The sequence below is a fragment of the Pelmatolapia mariae genome, linkage group LG1 (genome assembly GCF_036321145.2).
Source record: "Pelmatolapia mariae isolate MD_Pm_ZW linkage group LG1, Pm_UMD_F_2, whole genome shotgun sequence".
Lineage (NCBI taxonomy): Eukaryota > Metazoa > Chordata > Actinopteri > Cichliformes > Cichlidae > Pelmatolapia > Pelmatolapia mariae.
In genome coordinates, this window is record NC_086227.1 from 11,898,620 (window position 1) to 11,917,089 (window position 18,470).

At 39.6% G+C, this 18,470-nt stretch overlaps 1 protein-coding gene across 1 annotated transcript in view; it reads left to right on the plus strand.

Annotated features, from left to right (window-relative positions):
• The first annotated feature begins 968 nt into the window (after window positions 1–968).
• glceb (glucuronic acid epimerase b) overlaps window positions 969–18,470 on the plus strand; it is a 53,134-nt gene continuing 35,632 nt past the window's right edge. Inside the window, exon 1 of the mRNA XM_063472286.1 lies at window positions 969–1,148. The gene's annotated coding sequence lies outside the window, so the exon portion shown is untranslated. The remainder of the gene's footprint in view (window positions 1,149–18,470) is intronic.

Consider the following 18,470-nt stretch of genomic DNA (forward strand, 5'->3'; position numbering starts at 1 on the left):
TTAAGTTAACTGCGGGGATATGCGACACTCTCAGAGAAAATGTGAGAATGCTCAGATGTTGTTGTTTTTTTTCCCCATCAGAGAGTGGTGCAGTCTTGCATCATGCATGTGCTGCACTCTGGGTTCCTTTTGCCTATGATGATATCATCTTCTTTTATTCTTTCTCACGTTGTACTTCATAAGACATGGGATATAGTGAAGAAGACTGGATTTCTCATTTATTTAATGCTTTACTGAAATACCCTCATGCAGTCTCTTGTAAAAGATATTAGAGGTCTAAGAAAACTTAAATAATCTCATCTAATGTAACACATCTGAGAATTTCATCAGTGTTTCCTCATTCTAGTCAAAAATACTGCAGTGCATTCTGCCGCCGTCATTTACATTATGTAGAACAGTTGCTTTATAATTCTTGTGTCCTTTCTCTGCATTGCACACACCTTATAGGCAACCTGAGGCTGTTTTAGCTATCAACTGATGCAGTTCTCCACATTTTTCTTGAGGCAGAGGTATGTGCAGATTGTAGCAGTTAGGCTTTTGATTAATGCAGTGTTGCCTTAATAATAATAATCACTTGGTCACTTATGTTCATGTTTTAGTATTTTATTTCAGGTAGTTTTTAAAAAATGATTTGCCTAATGTTAGTTGCATTATTAATAATAATAATAATAATAATAATAATAATAATAATAATAATAATAATAATATGTAAAATGGGTTTCAAGTTAGTTAAAAGGTATATTAACTTTAGAAAAATAAAAATGCTAATTTTATTTTATTTTATTTTATTTTATTTTATTTTATTTTATTTTATTTTATAGAGAAGCAGACTGTCTCTCAGACTTTCACACAAACCCTAACAAAAACAAACGCTTCGCTCCAGCCGGCTACTATGATTGGTCCGTAGACATCCCCGAGTTCTCGCCCTATCTCGCGATGCCAAGGATTCTTCCCAGTGAGAAGCAGACGCTGAACTGTATTCAGTCGCTGTTGTGGCTGGGAGGCAGCAGAGTCAGGCAGTATCTTTGGTTGACCGTGATCCAGCCAAAGGTAAAGCAGGAGTCTTTTAAACTGACCGACAAAGCGAAACGAAGCTACTGACGTGTCTGACCAAACTCCGACTTTGCACGACACCTTTCATCCTCCAGGTAAGGTTGCTACCTTTATCGTCCTGTTGGCTCCCGCTGTCCAGACACTCATATGCAGGGCTAGCTGATATTTTCACAGTTGAGTTTTACACCAGCAAAGCAACATTTAACCCCCCCACCAATCTTCGCGTCCTCTTCTGTCACATTTTAAGTTATCCTCGTAAAGTACTTTGTCGATAAGTCATGAAGAAAGCCTCCAGCTGGTCGGCGTGTGTTAACGGAACCAGAGGGGGGGGAAGCAGCAACTTCAAAGCTCACTGTCGACTCTGTCTCTGGAATGGATATCCCTGTTAGCTTGTATGCTAACGATACATCTGCTTAGTATAAAGTGGCTTGGCTTGCTCACTAGCTAGCTGGCTAATTCGCTTGCCAACTCAACACAGTGATAATAGTTCTGGGTTACTGTCCTGTCGATGAGGCGGTGGTGAGGTGGCGAGGCGAGGGAGCCATGGCAAGCTTTTTGTGAATGAAACTGACAAACTTAACTTGTTCACCGGTTAGCTAACCTGCAGGCATTGATACTTAAAGCGACAGTTCTGCTCTTGGTTTATAGTACCTTGAATAATTTTAAACCCACAAGTCTTTGCAACAGAATAGCGACTTTTAATGCTAGTACCTCTTAAGGTTTAAAGGAAGGTATCTTTTTGTGCACAAACTTATCTACACAGATGATTTTACTCCACACATGTCTCTAGCTGTGAGTTTGTTGTACACTAAAGATAAAAAAACAGCTATGTGTAAAAAGGCTTTTGAGGAGTAGAGAATAATCAGAGATTGAACTTAAACAGCCTGAGCTCTCTGCTGTGGTAACTACACAGCTGTTAATAGTGTGCCTTTGTTATGGATCTTCTTTAAATGGCACGGGGTGATTTTAGGGAACTGATATGTTCATGTTGTTGGTTTTTCTACATACTCTTAGAAATGTGTTTACTCCAGGCAAGAAAAATTACGAGCCAGGCAAAGCTGTCGGAGGAAAGGAAAAAGGTCTGCAGATTATTTGGCCACAGTTTTAAAATTTAACTCTTAAAACATTTCTATATGGGCATTATTTTCATCTGTGCTGATTTTGAGATCATTGTCACCAAATTTATAGGTTTGGCCAGGCTCTACAAAGTACACATTCATTGTAAAACCAAACACACTAACATAAAATAAGCTATAATATAGCAGTGACCGTGTTATATGTAAGACCCTGGGTGTGCCTGTTTTTCTCCTTGACGTGCTAGTCATGTATCCCGGAATGATGAAGGGGATGGAAGGAGAATCTCTTATATTTTGTTTTTGTATTTTAATGTTTTTTGTGATTGCCCAGAGGAACAGTTATTCCTGTAATAAATGTCTGGTTGTTCAGGAAAATTTTTAAATAAGTAAATTTTAAGATGCATTTATTTGTTAAATGGTGGTTGCATTGTTGCTTACCATTAAGACTTAGTCTGTTGTGTTTGCATGATATGGTCAAGAAAGGCACATATGCCTGTTGAACTGAGCATGGAATCTGGCATATGCACCAGCTGCCTCTTTAAATGGTGTGCAGACTCTGCCTACATGGTGTACTGCATGTGTTTATGCAAGTGCGTGCCAGTATTCAGGATCTCCTACTAAAAATCTCTGCCCACTTTGGGTGTGTCTCTTCCTTTCTGTTTGATATGATGCCGAGAAAGAGCCAGCCAATACCAGTCTACTCCACTTTTGAACAGTTTTCTGCACTCTAAGCGTTAGAATAGGGACTGATGTTTAGTAGACTTATATAATATGTAAGTTCAAAAAAGGATGTTTCTGAGAAAATCGTAAGTAAAACAGCAGTTGCCATGTGTGTTTTGTTCATGCCGTACTGCTCTCTGCTCCCGGGTCACTGTGCGGAATTATGAACCAACACTCCAAATATGATCATGGTCAGTCCTGTGTTGCCAAAGCAGTTTGACCTACCTAGGCGTAGACTAAGTGTAAGATCTTTGAAATCATCATTTGGCATTTGGTGATGAGACAGCAGGACATTGTTTTTAAGTATTAGAGAGAGAGCTGCAGCGGTTCAGACTGTGTACGTTATTTATCCCTCCTTGAACTACTGCTGGGAGGTTCTTCTCAGTTGTCACTGGTTGTACCCCTCAAGGCCTACTGGATTAATTGATCACTTAATGCCTAGCATGTCACAGACCTTGACATGCACTATTGCGTTGAAATAATCAGAATTATTCTCTTCACCTGTGAGATGTAATAATGTTTTAGCTCATGTGTGTTTGACACTGAATTCTTACTACCAGTTGTTACTTGTTAGCAGGGAGTGCGACTTTGCAAGCAGTTTAAAGTGAATCCTGGCACAAATAATAGGAGCTGATGGCACATCCATTAAGAATGAATATTAAGGGAAGTGAGACCTACTGTCTTCAGAAATTAATAAAAATGCATATTGATTTGTACTTTTTTTTTTTGTAATTGTTGGAGGAGGAGTAGATAGCTATTTAAAATTCTGTTATTACTGGTCACTTGTGGTTATTCCTCTGAAAGTGAAGGTAACTCTCTTGTATGCTTTGCACCCTGTTGTATATTCTCCGTTGTACACAGCAATACTATCATTCCTAAACTAAATCCTGCTAGTATATCTTCCTAGCTGATTTATGGCTCTAGCTTTAGTCTTATTGATCTAGCACGCAGTCATACTGCATATCGATTCATTTGTGTGAAAATGAGGATTTTTCTCTAAAGGAAATTAAAATCCACTTATCTAAATGTAAATCAGACTTATGGCATACAACCTAATTTACATTTAGATCGATGGCCCCTATACTATGTTTATTCCCATGAGTGTTGTTTGTTTGTTTGAGGTTGTGAACACATCAGAGGACATTTGTGTGGCACGATTTTTCTTTTTTTACGCGATAGATTTGCAACTAGGGCTGCGCGATATGACCATAATCTCATATCCCGATATAAGACATTTCTCATCTCGATAACGATATATATCACAATCCCGGGCAACTAGACTTGTGTGAAGTGTTTTCAGCTGGGCGTTGTGTACCTGGAGTTGATTTTTTTTCTTATATTTTAGATATAAGTTGTAATGGCCGCAATTTTCTTTGAGAGTGCTTATTACAAGGCGTGCTGGAGGGAAAAGCTTGTTCTAACGTTTGAGTGTAAGGTTTATTTTGAGCACCTGATGGCTCTTTTTTTTTTGCTTCTCATCCATAAACTCTGTCCATACTCTTTCATGTGATTGTTGTGTAGGTCAGCGGTCCTCAACCTTTTTTGCGCCACGGACCGGTTTATGCCCGACAATATTTTCACGGACCGGCCTTTAAGGTGTCGCGGATAAATACAACAAAATAAAACTAGTACCAGTACCGAAAAAAAGAAGATTTATTCATAACACACGTGAAAAGACCCAGGAAAACCGAGTTAACGATAAAAACGATAACAAAATAACGCTGAAAACCAAAAAACCCTGAAAACCATACATTTCACACCTGAGCCTCAACTCTCGCGGCCCGGTACCAAACGACTCACGGACCGGTACCGGTCCGAGGCCCGGGGGTTGGGGACCGCTGGTGTAGGTGGTAGAAGAGGTTTGTCGTGTTTGCGTCTGAGGTGGGGACCGGTTTGCGGCATAATTTGCATAGTACAGTTTTCTGGTCCGTGTCAGAGTTTTCATAACCAAACCTTGTCCATGCTACAGAGGTAGCTGCTCGTTTAGGAGAAAGGTCCTCGATTTGACTGGTCCTTCTGTTTGGAGCTACCTGGTTCTGCCTCATCATCACTGGCCATACTTTTATACTCTGTTGCTGCATCCACGTGGTGACCATCCAAATGATGAAAAAATATTGCAGTAAACGGTGTATTTTGCGACACTACGAAACAAACGATAGATGTTTTAATTTTGTCATCCGATATATTTTGTCATATCGCACAGCCGTATTTGCAGCTCATGTTCAGTGATGAATGCCCTTACCAATTTTATATGGGTTAAAAATCTTTGAATTTCATACTTTGTTGAAATGTCTACATAGAGGACTTATCTTCTTTTTTTTCAGTCAGTAAATGTAAAGTGTGGACGCCAGATAAAAATGAGATTCTGGAAATCCATTTAAAAGCATTTGCAGAAGCAGAAAATTCATCATAGTAAAAATTTACCCTTTATGTTGTTGTTGATTCGAGTGCACTTTCAGTTCTGGCATTGAAAATGTTGACATGACACAGATGCAGTGGAAGCCCCTGAAAATGCAAAGTTATAGTTCAAACCTAAACTGAAATACGTTGTGCAGTTATCCAGAAACTTTATCACCTCATTGTGGCAGCTATTCTGTCAACTTTGCCAATTGACATTCATCCCCTTCTAAAGCTTGGCGGCTACGTGGTTCCACTTGGTGCTCTGATTTTACATACAGTAAAGCAGTATTAGTGTTGGTACATTTTCAACAGAAATTAAAGCTTGCTTATTCAGAATTATAGATGTTTTCTACAAAGGCAGTTTTTCCACATGAGTTCCGGATAGTGTCAAGAGATTATTCTCAGACACAATCTCATGAATGGAAATTGAACATTTGGATTACGGTGGTTCTTCGGTGGGGCATCGAGGATGTACAACACATGAATCCCACCGATTCACTGTGAAGTTTTTGGATAGTTGCCTGCACTATTAGGCTCCATTACACACACTCTGCAATCAGAAGCTGGCAGGGTTAAAAGTGTGTTTAGTGTCCAGTCTGACTGATTCAGACATTTGCGTTCTTATGTACACCTCTGGGTGATATCTGGAAAACTTCAGGGCTGCTGCATATGCGTGAAAACTCATTTAGTGACTAAAGCTGCTTAAACGTTAACGGTGCCTCAGTCTGTGCCAGCCAGCTGGTGGTAGTAAGCAAACAAACAAATGTGAAATGGTGCCAATTAATAGAAAAGAAGTAGTTTGTATATTGTTGTTTAAAAGCCAGCGAGGGTGTATAGAAATGTGCCTACATGGTTAAAGAAATAAAACCATATTCCGTGGAGCGTGAATTCATACTATTTTTGAGCTGTGGCAGATTGCAGTAACGCTGGCAGAAACTGCCAATGTGCTGATTACAGTCAGCCAATCAGAACAGAGAGCTGATTAAAAAAAATCCTATAGAAGACAGAAGATGGTGTATATACTAATATTTGTGCAAATATGTGATCACTGTGAATGAAATTTGCAATGTAATTATTTAAAATCCATGAAGCACTTCCAAAATAATCCTTTAGTCGCTTGTGTTGATCAGACAGCTTTACCTGGCTGTCTTAGATGCATTATTGCTTTTTCTTGATGTGACGCAAAATGCACCTTCTCATAAGTTACTCCTTCAGCATGATTGTGTTTTATCCACTTTTCCACTAAAATATTCAGATATGCATGCACCCTCTGATCTCTTAACATGTTCGCGTTGTCTTCAGTTTCTGGTGTCCTCTGACAGAGCCTACTCACCCAGCCCACAGAACGCCAGAGCTGTTGTTCATATGCTGATCTACTGCACTTGCAACAAATTCTTTCTGAACTCTTTGTTGAACCCACATTCCACCATTTAGTCCCTTGTCTCCAGTAAATATTAAACACAGTGTCCCGTCTAGGGCTATCTGCTGAATTCGGTACCCTGCAATTTCATGTCATTGTGCTTTGATTTATTGTTGACGTCTGTCCTTCCACAGCCATTTCGGTCTCTTCTCTGATGAGTGCCCTTAATCAGCACATTTTACCACACTGCCTGGAACTGTCAAGTGTCCTTGTGGCTGAAGTAGAAAAGTGCAGAAAGCTGTTAAATGATAACAATGTTTTATACTGAACTCTACTCATTTGTCATTCTTTTTTTTTGTGGTAGGGGTTTCACAGAGAGGGAGTAAAGTGGAAACCCGATATCTATGATACAGTAATCATTATGCTTAAAATTGAGACCAATCTGAGACTACTTGTGTTCGATCTACCTGCTGTTTGTATTTTGCTGTTGCATGTAAATAAATAAAATTCCATGTTATTTTACAAGTTCATGTCCAAGCATGTCTATCTATCTAAGATCTAAAGGCTGGGTAGTATCTCCCAGAACTTGTTATTAGGACATGTGGTCCAGCCTCATTGAAAATCAAGTGTTTATAGTTGTGAGTCATGCAGAAGGGGGAGGGTTGTGGAGATTAGATATTGTTCAAAAACAGCCGTGATGGTGGGCATTTCCAGGCAGTTGCTCTAGAGAAACATGCGTGTGATATGTGCCGGTGTGGTGAGTGAGGAAAGAGGGCTGGATTCAAAGGTCCAAGCAGCTTTTTCTTCATCTCCACGCAGCTGGCTAGTACAAAATTTCAAGTTTCTGTCAAATTTATTTATTTATTTATTTTAACAGAGCGCAGATTTTTTTTTTTAACACAAAGCATAATTTATTAGTCTTTGCACACAATATCAAGTTAAAACTAAAACTGGGGGTTATCTTTCAATTTACACACAGTAAAAAACTTGAGCTGTCACTTGAGAAGGCATCATGGTGGAAACAAAAGAAATCAGTTTAGACTTGAGAAAAAACAATTGTTGATGTTCACGAAGCAGGAGATAGATATACAAAGCTATCACATCATTTCAAAATGTCAAGAACTGGAGAGATAGAAGTATCATCAAGAAATTCAAATTAAGCCACACAGTACAGAACAAGCCTGGCTGAGGTATGAAAGGAATGATTTCAAATACTCTGGAGAGAAAACTAATGAGAGCTGTGTCTAAAGAGACCAGAACAACTGCCAAGACTTGAGTGAAAGACTTCGGCAAACAGGAGTTGTAGTCTCAAAGAAGACGGTTACTAAAAATCCTACAAAGGAATGTACTGTGAGGTTGCATACCAAGAAAAACTCTACTTCTGCAAGAAGAGACACCTTCAACCCAGAATGAAGTATACTGAGGGCAACCTGGAGAAAGATTATGCATACTGGAAGCTCATCCTTTGGTCAGATGAGATGCCACTAGAGCTGTTTTCCCAAAGAAAGGCTGCTTATGTTTGAAGGTCTAAACAGTCATCAACCTGACTGTTTAGAGCTGGTTGTGTGGCATTTCTTCAAAAATCTCTGCTGTCTGAGCAACATTTGATTTCAGACTTCCGCACAAGTCCTCCCTACAGCATGGCAAGTCATTGTGTTTTGTTTTTTTTTTCTTTTGGCTTGATTATAGCAACAGTCAGTGTGATGAGTCATTCTTACACGTTTCTCATGGTTTCTGTCAGAAACACAAGTGATGGGGAAAGCCAGCGCAGATGGGGAAATATTTGCCACATGTATAAAGGACTTCTTATGCTTATGGCAACTATCATTGTCAGCATAGCCTCTAGTGAAGTGCAGCCACACTTTGAACATTTAATTCTCTATAATTGCCAGTAAAATCAGTGTTTGTGCAGTGCTTTTTTTTTTTTTCTTTTTTGCAAATTAAAAACTGAGTTGGTGAGATAACTTGTCTCCAGAACAGTCCTGTCTTTTAAGCTTAGCAACTTAAAAAATTTAAGTATTTATAGCATGCTTCTGTGGTGTTTATTGACCATTCAAAGCACTTCACATCTCAAGCCACATTCACCCATTCACAGGTTCTACCCACACACCACTGGATATATCTGCAGCAGTTGCTGGGGCTCGAACCGCTGACCTTCCTGATTAGTGTATGACCCCCTTTAAATACTGAGCCACAGCCACTCCAACGTGAGTTGTAGCCTGCACTTTTAAGGAGATGTGGACCATGGAAATACAGATTTTAAAATGTCTGGCTTCATGGGGTATGGATTGATTCCAGGATAGAGGATTGGTAAATTGTGGAAGTAAAAAGGTTTGACATTTCAAATATGGCCAGCTAGCCATGATCAAGGAGCCTTTCCCATATTGCAGCTCTGCACAGACAGACTCTCATCTTCATCGCTAGCTGCATTTTCTTGCCATCTGCCATCAGGTGCTGTCTAGAAACAGAAATAAATTGCAGTTAATTTAGTCACTAAAGGTAGCTAATTACCAGTAGTATAGTATACCTTAGGCCTGCACAGCTAATCACATTTTAATCTTGGTCATGGTTTTGGCTTCCAACAGTTAAATGAACATGATCATGTGATACTAAAAATTCGGGCTCCACCAGGCGAACACAAGGCAAAAGGAAATCAAGTGGTCCGCACCTGACTGCGTGTCTGCATATCCATACTTAACTGTTCCTTGCATCATGCAGCTTTAAGTTCCACGGACTTCTCTGGAAGAGTAACACTACAATAAAAGACACATTTATGGAACAAAATTCATACGTCTGGCACGGCACAAGGTGAACAGATCGTCCCTTGACGTTGGATCTGTTGTTTGGAAATGCATTAGACTTAGCACAAGGTATGTTAACCAGGAGTAAATCATATGCAAAGAGTGCTGTAGAGCTGTGTCCTCGCTGCAAAGAAGCATAAATAACTCATTCATCCACAAAAATACACACTTCAAACTGTAATATAATTAATTCATGAAGTCCAAGAAAAACAATGGAATGATTGCTAACATGAATTGTCCCAACATTTCATATCCACATTAAGCTCACGCAAAGATGCACTGAAATCACCAACACGGACACATTTCATTTGGCCAAAGATGTGTTTTCACTAAACTTAAAGAGCTTCAGGAAGACTGTCAGCGTACTGGACAAAAGGAGGTCATCACCTTGTACTGTTTCTGTTCCAGAGTGGAAAAACCTGTGCCGTATGTAAAACAACGCAGAGGAAACGGAGAGGGGTGTCATAGCTGTCGAGTACTTTGCTGCCAGTGTTATTCAGATCCATCATTCATGCACAATAATGAAGAATTTACATTTTGCTTTTAGGAGATGCGCTTGGGTCATGTGAATAAACAACTTGTTTCTCTGCAAAGATTATTTTACAAAGATGAAATTACAGGAATGTAACATAGTGTAAAGGTGAAAGTGGAGCCCTGTTGATTTAAATTTGTTTTTCTTTTTAATTATATTTTATTTTGATGCAAGGATTTGTACAAATGTGAAAGTAGAGTTCTGTGTGAGTGCAATAAAAATATATTTTTTTATTTAAAAATCAGTTAATCACAATTGTGACAGATTATCATGATCTTAGTATTGATCAAAATTATGATGATAATTTTAGCCATAATCAGTTTAATCAGCTTACTATGATGACTGTGACCTAAACTTGTATGGTGTTAATGGAGGAAAAAAGTCATGCTCAGTGGAGCTCCAATACCAGGATTCACCAAGATAGCAGGATTAAATAAAGAGCTCTATTTTAATCTAAGGAGCTAGAAATATAAATGTGTATCATGAATGTGAACCATGATTTCTACCCTGAAAAGGGAGAAGAGGGTAATTTTATTTGCTGACATTTATTCAACAGAGAACAGCCCAGAAGATCTAGAGATGAGCTTACCTCATCTCAGGGTTAACAAACCTAGTTTTCACATTGAAATGCATGTTAAAGCTTTAGCTGTGCAACAATGTGTTAGCAAATTTGGATGTGAACTTTTTTTTTTTAATTTTTCACACTCATACAGATACTTCAGAATGTGTTGTCAGGAAATCTTGCATGCTATGACAAAGTTAAAGGATAGTCATGAAACTGCTGTTAAAATGTGTAAGAACTGTGTAGTAAGCTCACCATCATTACTTTCATAGAAAAGGCTTTAAAGCTGAGGTTTATATGCAGTCAGAATAATGGCAAGGAGCACATGTCTAAAAGGGTCTTTCCCGCTGCTCTAGCTACTATCTCCTGCTGGGATTTTTGTCTCCAATGCAGGCAAAGCTGGGTTTTCCCACAGTGTTTAATAATGGGCTAACAGACAAAGGTCTTCTCTGTGCTGGATGCATGGTTGATGCTTCCGAAAACTCAAATCCCCAACGTGTAAAATCTACCCTCGTCACTGGGATCCAATCCTCTGATAAGTGGCTGACTGATGATTGCACGCTGGAAGGTGGAGGATCATTTGTCTCTTTTGTGCAGTTCATGTTTGGGTATTCAGTGCAATAAAGTTGAAAGAAAGCCCCCCTGATTATATGATTGTATGTAATAATCTCCAATTTTCAGATCCGCACAGTCAGATTAAGCAATCAGTCACAAATTCTTGCAGTGATCAGGCCAAGAGACTCGGCAGACTCCACAGTGGACCCCTACCTGTCATAGTTTACTGTTGCGGAAGTGCCAGGGACTGATCTCAGCGTTCCACCTGACAACACTGAGATTCATCCTTTTACTGCTTTGCCATAGTTACGCTTGAGCAGTGAAGCCACTTGGTGCTCTCTGTCCCTCTGGGTCAGTGCTCTGAGATGAGTTTGTTGAACCTTGTTAGAAAAGGTAAGCCATTTGGACGTGCAAGTTTTTTGGTGTAACGCCTTGTTGCAAATTCTGTAAATTATGTTAAACTGTTTTGTTTTTAATTGCTTGCACCTTTACAATGACAGTTTCTGTGAGTCTTCAGCATTCATGTTTATGTTTTTGTAGCCTTTGCTCTTTGTTCGTTTTAACAGTGGGTTGAGGGGGTTGGGTTGGCTCAGTCTCTCTGTGGGACACCGCTGTTGCTTTGCCCTGTGACCTCCACAGTACAGCCAACCATAGCCTGCTTCAAAGGCAACACGCAGACAGCTTATGTTTGCATTCTTTGGAGCCGTAACCCTCCCTTGGGCACTTTCTGCTATATCTCTCCGTCCCACCAAGTACCACCCTGCAGAGCTAAAGAAAGTGGGCCTGAAAAAGGGACACAGTCCTGTCGTCTTCTGCACTTTACTTTTGAACTTTAGGTAAAACAAGTCTTAAAAAAATCTGTCTAACATTAATTTAGCATTATAGATGCAGATCGAATTAAAAGCTGGTGGGTTCAACCAGGCTTTCCAAGGAATTGTAACACTCTACAGGGAGCGAGTTGCTCTGGTTGGCTGGCTCATGATCCTGTGTGGTGTGCTTGTGCCTTCGCCTTCTGTCCCATCTTTTATCAATACTCAAACCAAACAACCCACTGCCCACCACTTTTTTTTTTATAGTCATGAGTTAATCACACATTTAAACTAGCAATGTAGCATTGTTCTTGTCGCTTGCCTTACTCCAAGTGCCTTTCCAGTGGCACTGCATAACAATGCCATTGTGTTGTCTCTCAGCTTGTGTTTTGTGCAGTAAAAGTTAACAATGCCTTTTTGTTATACTAACAGTCCAAATGCTTCTCACTTCACTTTTACTCACTACAGCCATTCACTTGTTCAAATAATTGTATGGAAAACCGAGGTTAAAAAAACCAAACAGAGCAAAAATAACTTGGCACGAGCTGCACAAACAGCATGTTTGTCGAGGCTGCCCTGGGCTGGTGGTATTTGTGCCAGGGCAGTGTGTGTGTGTGTGTGTGTGTGTGTGTGTGTGCTTTTCAAAATCCCCTTTCTTTATAACTTGGTTGTGTTAATTGTGCACTCAGTCATACAGAGTTTGAATGGCCCATTCTTTTACCTTATTTTGTTATAAAAGAAATGCACAAGCTTGAGGAAAATGGTTTGAATAATAATTGGCAACACATAAAGCAGTGATTCACTTGGCTCTTGCTCAAGAAGCATCTGCAGGAAGTGTTGTTTGTGTTAGTATTTGATTGATATTGAGAGTTGAACATACTTGACTTGTTTAAGGTCTGCTATTTATGCGCAGAAAACTGATAAACTGCAACAAGTTTGAGACATTTTTCAAGCAAAAATGCCAAATGTTTCCTGCCTGACTTGTGTCATAGTAAACTAAATATATTAGCATTTTATTTTTTAATAATGAAAGTGGTTAAGTAGTTTAATATTCTCGAGTAATTTATTCTTCTTTTTTAAAGGATTTTTATGGACAGAGTGAATGACCTCACAGTCAAGTTCTTGCGCTGTCTCTTGTAGTAACAAGCAAAAGTCTGTGTAGCATTACACTGGCTCTTATCAAAGCAGGTGCAAGAATAATTTAAGGCTACAATTGTATTTGTGAGAAATTCTTTTCCATCCAGCTCGATAATTGAAGTGCTCAGCGCATGAAGCTTGAGTAGTGAAATTTCCCTGGGCTACCATTTTGCATTCACTCTCATAAGAGCTATCCACTCTAACTACCCAATGTGGATAAAGAATGTCTTAGTTAATTGTTTTAATAGCCATCTTTACAACTCGACACCCTCCAATATTGCAAAACTGGGAGACTCAAAAGCTGTCTCATCTTCCCCGAGCAAAATTAGCCTTCCGTGACCTTCCTTCGCTATGCCCCTGTGACGTTCACGCTTGATTAGGCCTGCAAATGAAGTTTTCCTTCTTTTAGGGTAGGAAACGCGACCTTGGGCCGAGAGACCTGTTAAGTCTTTATTGGATTGGCTGGACATACTAAGCTCAGAAGACGTCTCAGAAGAATTTAGTTGGACCTGCTTCATCAGCGCTTGTTTCATATTTTCATGGCTCTTTTGGAGCCTCATGTCTGAACACATGGTAGCAGGTAGCAGCCAAATACTTCAGATCAAGACTCAGTACTTAAGATCATAAGACCCCCAATTAGTCAAATTACAAACTACTGATCTACCAATTTTGCTGTGTTTTTAAATGTGAGCAGTCACTGAAGATATTTTTGATATGAGAACTAAAGTAGTTAAATGAAATGGCACTAATGTTTTTTATTTGAAATGCCAGTCACAAATTCTTCACTTAAAAAAAACGAAACATGTATTCCAGCTTTCTGCAGTTATATGCATGTATGTATGCTGACAAGTGAATTTCGCAAAGCGCTGGAATAACATGTGGCAGCATGTCCAGGAACCGTGATAGAGCCAGATGCTTTGTACACTGGTGCACAGACCAAAGCTTTAGGCTTCCTAATTTACTTTCTGTTGCTATTTTCCCACATACAAATGAGCAGGACATTTTTTTTCTAATTTCAGCAGCCTCTGCACTAATGAGCTTCTGCTCAAACTGGCAGGCCAAAAAGGATTTAAGCTTGGGCTAACTAGTCGTGTACAGGCAGGTTTTTTTTCCAATTATTACCACAAAATTAGGAAGGCATTTAACACACAACGGGGCAGCACAATAGCTGAGTGCGGAGCACTGTTGCCTCACAGCGAGAAGTTTTAAATCTGTTGGCCTTTCTGCATAGTTTGTTTTTACTCCCCAGGAGTGGGACCCTTATGGGGCCTCTCGTTTGCTGCAGTTCACCTAACCTTCTTGTGGTAACAGAGTCCCAGATGAACACTGCAAATCAGTGCTGGCTAGTGCACATTAGAGGGAGATCGAGACTCTGTGAAGACTTGAGATTACTGGTGTTTTGACCACGTTTTAGTAGAAACACAATAAGATCAACTTGTAAAGATAATGATCCATAAATATATTCTTTGCTTTTGTGGATGCTCGTAATAATAAAGTTAAAATTCTGTCATTCATACTGATTCATTAAAAGTCTTATCAGTTTTCTTCCAAAGACATTGAATACCTGTTTGCGCTTTTATAATAGTGAGTATCAGTGTCAAGCTTAGAGACTTGTGAATTGAAGTTTGCTGACTCCCGTTGTTGTCTTTTTGTTTTCTTCAATATCGTGGCATCTCATTATGAATACTGCACAAGTGTAGGAAAGTTGGATGGAGAAAGAGGAGTGAACTTACTGCATCTCTAGAGCTACACATGAAGAAGTGCAGCTGCATAAATAGGCTTGGCTTTACCATTACAGTACAGACATGTCTCCTCCCCTGCTTCTCTGGTGCCTCTATCTACTTTATATCTGTCCCCATGCCTGACTAGCATATTTGCTATTCAGCTCAGCTCTGACAGCCCTGTTAGCAGTGACGAATGTGATGGAGCCTGGCTATTTCAACGTCATATCTTCAAGTGACTGTATAGATCTAATCTATAAGGGACACTGATAGTACTACCCAGGGAACAGCCTTGTTTGTGTGTGATGGTGTAATTAATTGATACTGCATGTATGGATGATCATAAATAGACAGTTTGTTGACTAAGGGTTGTTTAATGGACTTTTTTGTGTAGTTTTTTTTTGTTTTTATTCTTTTTTGTGTGTCATTATCTGCAACCTTGTCTGTCTTTACTTTGCGTACATATACAAGACAGACAAACAGGGAACCATTCAGAAAAGCAGCTGTAGAGCGCTTTTAGAAGTCAAAAACTCCCTTGATTACCTCTTTACAAGTTTTGCAACACTGTAAGATTTTTGAACACTTACTAGTCATTATTTTTCTTCAAGGGGTAAGAACTAAGATTTGTGGTATTGCATTAATGTTCATTTTGCTTTCATTCAGTGCTAAAGGGTTAGTGGATAATAATGGCAGTAATTACAAATGGAACAGCTTTCTGCTTCCACCATGGTAAAATTCCTTGTTTATGCTGGATGGTTAGTATCGCCTTTTGACTTTTTAATTATCATCAAAACCGTGTTTGATTAACATGCTTTTATATAACTCTGCAGACACAAAGTCAACAGCTTTCTCTCCCAGAAGTAACTGCACAAACAGTGTGGGTTTATTTTAAGTCTATAAAATATGGTGGAGATTTTTGGAGCCTTCTGTGAGGAAGAAGTGCAAAGTTTGGTTGTATTCCTAGATTGTGTTGAGGAGGACTTCTGTTGTATATGGAGGAGGGAATGGTTTCATTGTGTGCATACATCTAAGGGGATGAAATGGTATGCAACAGCGCTATAAATAACCACATTCATATGTAATGACAGCTGCTCTGGAATTGTCAAAGAACCTCGCCAATGTCCCACAATTAGTACATTTGGTTTTTCCTTTTATGTAAACCTGACTGTTCTAAGATGCCCCCACACACATTCAGACAGTTACCCTGACTGAGTTGGAAAAAGCAAAATCAAGCATACACACGCCTTGATCATTTCAATGAATCTCAATCTAACTTGCACATATACCAGTTTGGCTCATGTCTCTCATTCGCAGTTAAATTAAAAGTAACGTCATCATACATGTCATGTGTTTATACGTAACTTGTCTTGGTGTTAAAATACACAGTGAGAGAAGGAGACATTGTGGAGACACTGCAGATACTCTGCTTCTGAAATGCTTCCAGTAGACATTTGGACCATGACAGAAGTGTTATAGCCACACACATGGACATTCTGGGTTACAAACTGAGTTACAACATGAAAGACTTCTGAGCAGTGTCAACAGAACTGGCATGGCCTTGCTGTGCAATCTGTAAAGCTCGAACACAACGTTCCTTAATCCCCATAATTAAAAACCAACAGAATTACCATCTCCCTTATTCAGTTTAAATATTTCTGGACCACTATAGGCACATAGGCGAATGAACTAAAAGAGATTTAAATTGCCTGAAAGCGGCAGAAGAAAATTGAGCAGAAATATCCACGAGCAATTGCATTCAAGGCAGAGAAAGCAGAAGATTGGCAGGACACTGCAGCCTTGACAGGGGTAATAATTTGCTTGGTAAGGCCAGTTAAAGGTAAACCTGCAGGATACGGTAAAGTCAAGGTCAGCTCGAAAGAGACATTTTTTAAAAATCACCTCAGGGCTTTTACTTTGCCTCTGAACAGCTTTTTTCTTCATTGCCACACATGTTCAACCTTGTTGCTGGATGGCTTGCAGTCTCTTGGCATTTCTGTCAAATTCTTTATCTGTGTGAGCCAATGTGCTTTACATATTAAATCTCACCGACTTGACCGTCTTAACTCTCTCTTTGGTTCTCAAACAACTTTGTTCCCTTAAAATTTAAAAGTGAGATTTTGCATATATTCCTGAAAGAAAGCCCTTTTTATTGGCAGCAACCTATTTTTACTGTGACTGAAGGAAAGGCATATTGCAGGAGACGTGTTATTATGCTTAATCTAATCTCCTCCCAAAGCGATGGCAATTCTCTCAATGCAACAGGGTGCTGTTATTAAATCAACATATTTGTCTTAGAGCGCACCAAGAAGCATGCTGTGCACATTCGTGTCTTTAAAGATTTTCAGAAAGATGTAACTGTTTCTGTAATTATTCAGGCATCTAGTAATCATTTCATTATTTTAATTATTTTTAAACAAACTGTGCTACCAGGCCTTAGATTTATGAATTATTTAGCTGTGCTCTGCATTTGTATATTCCTTAAAGTGAGACTATATTACTTGAGTGTGTCTGATGACCTGAAACATTTGGTGTCCCATTTCCCCATTTTTAGTTTCTATTTCTGTCTCTCGCTTTCTCGTCTTTTCAGTCAGAAGTCTTGACATTTTAAGAGCAAGACGCTCTGATTGAGGAATAATGATATATGCATATTCAGAACAGAGAGAGGAGAAGAATAACCTCTGCCTCCCTCCTCCCCGAGAGGCTCTTTGTTCTCCTGTCTTTATTTTTTCATCCTGTCATATCTTCTGGAGATTGAGCGATATATACCATCAAAGCCTTTTTGAGACTTCCCACTCTCTCCCAAAATCCTTTTGATTTCCGACAGCACGAGCTGCTTAATATTCCAAACTAGTCGGTGGCCTTTTCAGAGAACTAACAAGGTTCTGAAGATGCAAGTCTTGTCTTCATGTGAAAGGCAGCTGGGGCACAGCCCTCCTCTTTTACAGAGCTCACACCGAGGTGTCTGTGCTGTGAACAAGTTCAGAGCTGTTCGTCAGATGCACAGAGCCCAGAAGGGAATGTTCTCATGTGATTTGTCTTTATACCACATATCAGAAATCTACAAAGAGTCTGTAAAATGACCTGAAGACTGTAAGTAAGAGCTTTGCCATCCTACAACTACAGCCTGCATGCTAACTATGGCTGTTCGCTATGGCATTGTAGGTGCATCTGTCTGTCATCTCTCCCTCTATTTAGACCTGAATAATTTAATAACTGGAAGGTGTTGTTAGCTGCAATCTTGCTCATTTTTCCCCAAATCAAGATAAATCTGAATATGTCGATTCTAAGTGAGCAGGGCTATCTGCAGTGACCTCTCGTAGACACCATAACAGTTCAGTTGTGCTAGATACTGAGATAATGAAGACTTGAGCCGTGTTAATTGCTGCTGCTTAACGTTGTTTGTGTATGTTTACTCTCTCATTCCCTAACATATCGCTGGCATCTAATGGTCCGCTCTTACTATAAGCAGCGTTTGCCTGCTAGAATGAAAAACGGGGTTCACTACAGTCCTGACAGGCAGCCAGGGTATTTGCTGTGCTTCTAAAAACTTCCCAACTCTTATTTACTTTCATCTTGGCTTCCTATTGCAAGCTTGCTTTTTGCTGCCTCCCACTCTGAGACTTATCCTCTCAGACTGTTTTCTTCAGTTTAGAGTTGGAACGCAAAGCAGGAGTGGCTCTCAGAGAGTTTTCCAAGTATCTGTTTTGTATGGCTTGCGCAGTGACTCCACCTGCCTCCCCAGAG